Here is a 9,963-nt window from a genome sequence, read left to right on the forward strand (position 1 = left end):
TCCTTTCATCTAGTTATTACGTCTAGCAGAGTAAACAGCTGTCCGTGAAAGGAGTAAACACAACTGTCAGAAGATACAAGTCACACGTAGAAAATGTGTAGACACTTTTAGAATCCCCTGACCCTCCTCTCCTTTACTGCACCGTACGTTCCCCTGGTTTTGTCCTTCAACTGCAGTATAACTTTTGCCGTGTCGCTAACTGTCCTTGATCTCAGTCCAGTTTATTTATTTAAATAACGGGTAGACTTGAAAAGATGATATGCTCATAAAATTTCATTTCAGCTTCCAACTCCTAGGATTTTATAAGAGTTTGTTTATTAACCAGGGAAGATAAAGAAAAATCCATGTTAGCAAGGAATATTACTGAAATTAAAAGTTCCAGTTCAGACATTTGGGCAATTTGAACATAGCAGTAGTAAACAGAGTAGGTACCCAGTGCCATAATTTCCAATAATACCACGTACAATTAAAGTTTTCAAGTCTAGGCCAGTTTTTTGCAATCAGTAGATGTAATAATTTCTAGAGTACATGGTAAAAAATAACAAAATTTGAATATTTTTAATTTTAAGTGTCTCCATTAACTAAAAATAGATAAATTCTTGAACATTTTTAAAAATCTTATTCTCTCAATCCCAAAACATATATAACATGTTCTATTATTTTCTTTTCTTTATACATTTCCTTATGTGAATATGAGCCATCTTAAGATGCTAATCTTAAAAGGATTATGAAATGTGTATTTCTACTTCTCAAACGTAAAACAAAATTATATCAATCGCCCTCATCTACCCAGCTGATAAGGTACCAGCATCAGAAATCGGAACACCAGTCGGCATCTACCTGGTTGTGCCTGCTTTGGAACCTGCAGGCACCTCTAGTCCATATCTGATCAGAATTTTTAAAAATCTTGCTGAAAATAAAATAGAAAAGGAACATTGCGGGTGCCTATTCAGTTTTAACTGTGAATAATTATCTCTCCAAATCTTGGGGGAAGGCACCAGTGTGTTAGTAACTGCTCTCCTCAGAATATGATAGTAAAAGCTTTTTCCATCAATTAGAGAGGAGAGTATTCTTCCCATCTCTTGGTATCTTCCATTTTTGCCATATTTTATTAGATATAACTCTTTATACAGAAGTGCTCCCCCATTTTTAGAGCTTGCAGTCTCCTTTTAATGCATTATGCTTCTGGGCTCTTTCCCCTTTTCTGCAATTTAACGTGAGTGTCTATGGGGTAATACCTGGAAATTTCAAAGTAATTTACATCCAAGTTCTGCTTTAATCCTCAAGAAATTCTTCTTAAGCAGATGCAAATATTGTCCCCACCTTACAGAAGGAAACCAGAGCTTAGAATGACTATGGCATCTGTCCCAGGGCACCTATTTAGTCATTGGAAAAATCTAAGTAAAGATCTGTTTAACTGAAGCCTCTGCTAACCATTAGAAGATACTATCAAAGAAAGTGTCTATTTTAAGGGACCTGAAAAATGTGTAAGGAAGTAGGAAAAAGGTCTTCAGATATCATTGGTGGAATACGTGGAAACTGTCTCCACAATAGGGGGATGAGGTAAATCTGTGTGTAGACTGTTGTCAGTTTCGGCCTCAAATTCCATGGTCCTGACCAACATCATATATGTAAATTCACATTCTCAATCAAGATGGAAGAAAGTAGAAACTCAGATTTTAAGCCTCATTTTGCAAAGAGTGAAATAATTACTTCTCTCCGTTTGCTAACAAGGATTGGCAGGACAAACTTTTACTTTCGGAGTTCTAATGTAACTTAAAATAGTGTGTAGTGTTGAGCCAATGGCTGGCTCAAACAGTTGTCAGGTTCCACTTTTGCTTTCTGAGAGCTAGCTGGAGCCTAGGAGTGGGAATAAGAAAAGGAAGTGGCATCTCCTCATGCTATGTACGAGGACTTATAAAACTGTAAGTACTAACTGACTAAATAACTACCTGGTTTACACAGCACGGCAAGCTATTTCATGGTCAGTTCTTCTTTTCTTTGGATTACCGTCAAGATTTTCAGTTTCATTATAACACTTTAGAATACATCAATTTAAAAAATCTTTTTATGTCAGAAATTAAGTCTGCACCAGCTTTGCTCTCTATTTTCATTATTATTATTATTATTATTTATTATTTTAATCCTCACCCAAGGATGTATTTATTGATTTTAGACAGAGAAGAAAGGAGAGAGACAGACAGAGAGAGCAAATGAGAGAGAGATCAACCTGAGAGAGAAACATCGATCATCTGCCTCCCATACACGGACTGACCTGGGATCAGACCTGCAATCTAGGGATGTGCCCTGACCAGAATTGAACCCACAAACTTGTGGTGTACAGGACAACACTCCAAACAACTGAGCCACAGGGCTAGGACTCTCTTTTTAAAACTTAAATGCTCACTTAAGCTCATGAGCTCCTCTCATTGTTTTATTGGTATAATATAATTTCAACAGTTTTTTCTTCAATATATAATAGAAGGATGGACACCAAAACACGAATTATCTTGTAGAGGGTGGGCCCCTCGTAGCACAGGCTTCCCCAGCTAGGTAAGTGTTCTAGGAACCCATCTGTATCAGTGTACCAGCTGGCATCTTTGTGAGAGGCTGTGTTCAACTTCAGTGAATATTTTTTGAAGACACGTTCGACATGTTTGCACATTTTATGATGGGTGAGTTGTAAGCATACTTGCCCACACTACACTGAGTGTTCAGCAGTTTTTGACCAAAAATCGCACGACCGCTGGCTGTTCACAAGTTCTGACCCTGACCACCCTTTTTTATGTTTTCCCCAATGAAAAAAGTCCTCCAAAGGAAACCTTTTTGCTGATGTGGGAGAGGTGAAAGAAAAAGTGAGAGAAACGCTAAAAGGCATCAAGCCGACAAGTTCAAAAACTATCTTGAGCAGTGGGAAACCATTTCTGCAGGCGTACTGCACTAAACGGGGAGTGCTTGAATGTGACAGAAGTTAAATACGTACGAAGAAATACACAGTTCTTAATAAATTTCACTTTTTGGTTCCCCCCATACTTGTGAAAATAGGTGATATTCATGGTTAATATGTGGTACAACTTTCCAAATTTGCACAAGATATCTTAGATTTATTTAATTAATTTTAATCAAATATTCAACTTTTCTAATCTAATTTTAGGAATCTATTTGGCATTTTAATTAAAAGTACATTAATTCACAGTCTCCTTTTTTTAAAGATTTACTTATTTATTTTTAGAGAAGGGAAGGGAGGGAGAAAGAGAGGGAGAAAGAAAAAGAGAAAGGAAGAGAGAAAGAGAGAAGGAGGGAGGGAGGAAGGAAGGAGGGAAGGAAGAAAGGGAGAAAAAAAGAAAGGGAGGAATAAAAAGACTCACAAAAACCTTTTCATTTTTCTTGCAGAACTTCCTACCTGTCTGCTATATATAACTATTACTACTAAGTGTTTAAAAACCAAGTTAAATCTGCTTCTACCTCTGGCCTAGGCTCCTAGAATAAACACAAATGAGAGCTGTCTTATATTAATGGACATTCGTGAGAAAGTAAATAAAAGTATTTAAAAATATATTGAGGTGTATAGACCGTTTATCACCTCTGAGTTTTCTATAAAATGAAAACTTTTTGGGACAGGTAACAGGATTTCTGTCACACATCTTTCCTTTTCCCACTCTATTCTAAATATAGTTTTTCTGTAACAGCACAGAAACAGTAATTTTCTCTCCATGGTCTTAGACACATTTAAAAAAAATTACATGCGCTTTTCCCAATACCAAATACATATTTGCTTTTGTTAAGTACATTTGTGCTAATAAGTACTTTGCATTGTTATTTACTGTTATATATTCCAGAAGACTCAATTTTAATTTCCAATATTATTAATAATATATAAATACATTTTTATTCAAAATTCCTTCTTTTAAAAGGAAATTATGTGATGAAATAAATTTTCCACTTAAAATGCACATTAGATTATCAATTTGGGGGACCTTTCTCCTCAGACGTATCACTGTGCTTGTGTGAAAAACTACAGTAGTAGGGTAGCCCCCATCCCAGACCTAAGCTGTCATCTCGTCACCTTTTCTCTGCCTTGCTTAAGCAAAGGTTAATCCACATTTTTCATCTACTTACAGTCTACAACTTAATGCTCACAGGTGCACACAACTAGCAGACAATAAAAAGCAAGTCAGAAGGGTAAAAGTTTCTTTCTCTTAGCAGCTGAAGTATACAAGTTCCATGGTGAATGCTTAGACACCCAGAATTCTGAACCCTCTTTAAATTTCTGAAAGCCATTCTTTTCCTGTGCTGCAACTGATTTCTGTGGGCTGAGCCTGTGCCCTAGCACCGTCTCCTACATCCATACAATCCCGTGTGTACCGTGATGTGCCCTACTCCAGGCACTACTAACATCATCTTCCCCGTGCTTCTGATGACTTCAATGAATGCTCCCCGATGAACTGACACAAAAAATACGAAAAGTAAAATTTAAAAAAAAATCTTTAAGCAGAGTGTCAATCATGCAGGGCAATGAGCAATGAGAAGTCTGTGTGCATTGGGAAGCTTTACTTTATGATGGCATATAATCTGTAAACTATGTTATTCATGTATGGGAGGCCAAGGGTGTCTGTTTGCTAATTTTCCTGTGGTATTATTTGATGGAAGTATCTCTCTTAACAGGGCCGATTATCTCACCAAGTCACTATTCAATATTTAATGTTCAAGGCAGCAATAGCATCATTAAATTTTGGGGCCTGGGCCATCGGCCATATCTGGAGGTAGCTTCAGGTATCACAGATAGAACTCTATGTGTCCCATAATCCCAAAATAATGACATAGATATAGTTGAATAAATCATAGATCACTCTCTCTAGTCTTGAAGACCCCCCCCAGAAGCATTGTACATTCCTAGATTGTGATTTGTAACTCAAAGTGGATAAGAACTCCAGAAGAGTTCAATATAGATAACATTAATTATCACTCTTTTAATTAGACTAGAAATTTTTCATTTTAAAGTTGTCATTAAGCAATCACTTTTATTGTATCTCTTTCCAAATACTAAAGTACTTAGTGTCATGGTTAGTATTGCTTGAAAGATATATGGTTGCCTATACCTAGTCTAAGAGTTATAGACTTTATTTTCTGAACTTGGGGGTAAAAATCTGGGTCCGCTAAATAAAACATAGTTCTCTAATTTTATTTTAAAATATCTTATGTTACTTATCATGTGTTTTGTGCTTATATAGCATCAGTTACACCCTGAAGGTTTGGCAGGTAAAACGTATCTGAAAATTTTCAAAATATTAGTTATTTTAATCAATCTACAGTTCTTCTTTTTCCTTTTTTTTGCAAATTCTTTTCTGTTTTTGTGATATTTTATTTCTTCCAATTTTGATAAAACATATTTTCATCTTCATTCTGCTTCTCTTTGTTTGTATGTAGCTTTGGCATTCCAGCACCACCCACAAACAATGCACATTTTCATGTATGCTAGGATATTTCCTGATCACTCACATTTTGTGGCTTTAAAGGTTCTGTTTGTATTATATAACAGGTATCATTGGGTCAAGATTTTTAATTCTGAACTCTCCATCATTTGCTGGGCAGCCACAGGGCAGCAACCGTGTGTGAGTGCATCTCCATCAACATTGCCCAGACCATTGCCCACTGAAAGCTCACTGCCTGGAACTCAGCACCCACCCCGATGGCCACATGCCAAGTGATAAGACCGTTGCTGAGGGGTGGGGGAGATGACTCCTTCAACACCCCCTTCATTGAGACAGGTGCTGGCAAGCATGTGCCCAGGGCAGTGCTGATAGACGTGGAAGCTGCAGTCATCCATGAAGTTCACAATGGTACTTACCACCAACTTGTCCACCCTGAGCAGTTCATTACAGGCAAGAGAGACGTTGCTAGTAACTGTGCCCACAGGCACTACACCACTGGCAAGGAGATCGTTGACCTCGTGTTGGACTGAATTCGGAAACTGACTGACCAGGCCACAGGTCTTCGGGGCTTTTGTTTTCCTCAGCTTTGGTGGGCAAACCATTTCTGGGTTCACTTCCCTGCTGATGAAACATCTCTTTCAACTATGGGAAGAAGTCTAAGCTGGAGTTATCCATCTACTCAGCCCCCCAGGTTTCCACAGCTGTAGCTGAGCCCTATAACTCCATCCTCACCCCGTACATGGCCCTGGACCCCTCTGATTGTGCCTTTATGGCTGACAAAGAGGTCATCTATGGCATCTGTTGTAGAAACCTTGATATTGAGTGCATAACCAATACTAGCCTGAGTAAGTTAATAGGTTAAATTGTGTCCTGCATCATCACTGCTTCCCTCAGATTTGCTAGAGCCCTGAATATTGATCTGACCAAATTCCAGACAAACCTGGTATCCTGTCCCCACATCTACTTCCATCAGGTCTCCTATGCCCCTGTCTTCTCTGCTGACAAAGCCTACCATGAACAGCTTTTGTAGCAGAGATCACCAACCGGATGGTGAAATGTGACCCTCACCATGGGGAAACACAGGGCTTCATGCTGTTGTACCATGATGATGTGGCTCCCAAAGATGTCATGGCTGCCATTGCCGCCGAGACCACACGTACCATCCAGTTTGTGGACTGGTGTCCCCCTGGCTTCAAAGTTGACTTTAATTATCAGACTCCCACTGTGGTACCTGGTGGAGACCTGGCCAAAGTGCAATGAGTGAGCTGTGTGTGCATGCATGCTGAGCAACACCATAGCTATTGCTTTGGCTTCGGCTCACTGAGACGACGAGTTTGGCCTGATGTATGCCAAGCATGCCTTTGTCCACTGGGTGAGGGCACGGAGGAAGGAGAGTTTCTTGAGGCCCGTGAGGACACGGCTGCCCTGGAGAAGAAGTATGAGGAGGTTGGTGTAGATTCTGCTGAAGGAGAGGAAACTAAGGGTAAAATAGCACAGCAGTGCTCCCTTTACAGGACAGCCTATTCTGTGTGGAACCGTGAAAAGTTCTGGCCTGGTCAGTTCATTTGTATGTAGCAATGTATACTCTCATATACAACTACTGGCGTATGTTTTAATTTTTAAAACACAGTTCTTTGTTACAGACCCAACCTGTTTATTTCTCTCATGGGTCTGAATAATGTATTCCCTTTCTTGAAAAAAAAAAAGATTTTTCAATTCTGAGAAATCTCTAAGTTTTAAAATCTTATAAGCCTTTTGGCTCATCTTAAAAATTACCAGAAAAAATCTCTAACTACCTTATTTGTTACGAATTCAGAATAAAAAACTATTCGTGAGTGAATTTGTCATTTTGCCTGGAAATTGTTGATCCCTAATAGATATTATCATCCTTTGCTCTTAGAGCTTTATTTAATAGTTCCTCACTATCTTCCTATTCATATTTGTAGTTTTTCTAGGTATATCTCAAAAAATTTACTTTGGGAAATTAATTAAAGAATAATTTTATGTTACTTCAGGTATTTATTTTCTAGGATTTCTATGTCTACTACTTGGAAGTAGACTAAACAGTATCAAAATTTGGCAAGCAGATGACATTCAAGGAGAAATTCTGCCCAATATTGTACTAAGACATATTAATAGAACAATAATATATTGCACAATAAAACTCATTTCTGAGTTTTCTACTAACTTTTCTTGCTTTGCTTTGTGTATGGACAAGGCAGCCATGGAGGGGATAATTTGGGTAAGGGTAAAGAGGATGGTTCACATTCTTTAAAAAAGTGAAGGACATTTATTTATAGTTAATCATTCTTACATGATTCTATGTGTGAATAACTTATTTTGTTTTGAATTTAAAAATATACACATGCATATATACAGATAAATTAAATATTATCCCACAGTACATGGGCTAGTTACAAAACTGGCATCATTTTATATTTTAACTTATGTATGGAAATACAAAAGTGTTTACAAAATAAGAATACTAGCTTTAGATGTCCACTTGAAAAATAAAATGACACTAAAAAAGAAGATTTAAATGCCAGTTTTCCTGAAGACCCACCAAGATTTTGGTGAAAGTTTCTTGAGATACCCTTACTAAGACAGAACTTTGCATGCTTATGATTGAACAATGTGTTTGCTAAGACTTCTCTGTGGCAAGCACAAGGTGTGCTTTTCAAAATGTGTTGAGTGAGTATACTGTCAGCTGGCGAAATTTATAGAGGTCATGCTCACGCAAATGGTTCTGCATCGGTAAATGATCATTAAATCCATTGTCCACATCATCTATGTTCACACACAGTTAAACACAGTCTCAGGTGAACCCATTTAAACAAGGTTGTGAGCTCTTTTGCATATATATTCTACCACTCTCAATGCTGACGCTGAGTGATAAGAATTCTTCTACTTTATTTCTTTATAACAATTTTTTCCTGTATCAGTGACTATAAGTTAATTCCTCAAAATGGGAAGTAAAAAAGTGATAAGAATACGGAGTAGTGTAAGACTGGCACTTGAGGTAGGTAGATATGTGGATGACAACAACAGCAAACTTTTTACATGTTCTCTTCTCCTAATTAATTAAAATGAATAGTACAGGGAAGACACAAATCTTGATTTATTTTGTAAGTGCTTTCTCTTTGTTTTTTAACTATAATAATCAATAAAAACACTTACAAATGGAAGAGAAAAAAACTAAACATCTACAAATCTAACTAGCCTATTTAAATTTTTCCTATGTTACTTTTTGTGCTAGGTGTTATATTAATGTGCTTTTAAGCCTTTCTGTATCCATTTAATATTATGCCAGGAGCCTTTGTTCGTGTAACTGCATTCATCATGGTGTGCATAATATCCCATCGAGGGAATAATAGAGAGAACTGTTTATAGTTGCAGACTTAGTATTTTCTCTTTGTCTTAATATTTATTAATCATTAATCATAGGCCACACATCACACTAAGAGTCTCTATGTTGTAACTGATGTAAGGATTATTTTCCGTTATTCCTCATATTAAATAATGCTATGGTGACAACATTATGCTTGTATTATTTTACATTTTCTCTATTATATTTTGAGATTGAAGTACCCGAAGTAGAATTACCATGTTGAAAGTTATAAATGTGTCTTGGCTCTGATTTTATATTGTGCATATATTTTACAAAATGTTTCTACAAAGTTCCACATACAAAACAAGTTGTACCAAGTTACAGTGCTACTAGCTTCACACAAGAGTTCTCCTTTCAGCACTTGGACTTTTTAAATCAAACATTTAGCAAGTTCAAATATGAAGTTCCATAAGTACATGCACAATTCAGGTCATATTTTCAATTAAGGTTCCTAAAACACCACAGGAAAGACATATGTTTTACTAAAATTGTCATCGAGTTCACCCTTTTTCTGCCTTTACTTGTTTTTTCAAAGGACTGTGCATTGAGGACTATTATGAGCAAGCACTCTGCAGAATGCAGGAAAACTAAAGTGAAAACTATAATAAAGGCTGACCAACTAATAAGGCATCTTTTATGCTAAATGCATTTAATATTTCACTGTCATTGTAAATTTATGATGTTGATTTTTTGACACAGAAATTTGGAATAAAAAATAGTAATATGTAAAATTTCATATAGCTAGTAAATAGAGGCTCTAGAATCTTGGACCAGTAATGAATAATTCCACACCTCTGTTAGAGCAATATGTAACTTAAACTATATGAAGGTAGGTGGTAAATATATAACTTCAAAATTTTTAAAATACATTTGCTTCATCTTAGTGATTAGACACCTAATAATATCAAATAAATTAACTTTATAAGGAATTGATAGCATTAAAATAAAAAGAGAACCAAATGTATGGGAAAACATATTTGCAAATGATACCTCGGACAAGGTTTGATCTCCAAAATATATAAAGAACTCACATAACTCCACTCCAGGAAGACAAACATCCCAATTAAAAAATGGGCAAAGGGCTTGAACAGAAACTTCTCCAAGGCAGACATACAAAGGGCTCAGAGACATATGAAAAGATGC

At 36.7% G+C, this 9,963-nt stretch overlaps 1 pseudogene; it reads left to right on the forward strand.

Annotated features, from left to right (window-relative positions):
* Positions 1–2,653: 2,653 nt before the first annotated feature.
* Positions 2,654–7,007, forward strand: LOC112310328 (tubulin alpha-1A chain-like; annotated as a pseudogene).
* Positions 7,008–9,963: the final 2,956 nt, after the last annotated feature.

Source organism: Desmodus rotundus, chromosome 13 (genome assembly GCF_022682495.2).
Source record: "Desmodus rotundus isolate HL8 chromosome 13, HLdesRot8A.1, whole genome shotgun sequence".
Classification (NCBI taxonomy): domain Eukaryota; kingdom Metazoa; phylum Chordata; class Mammalia; order Chiroptera; family Phyllostomidae; genus Desmodus; species Desmodus rotundus.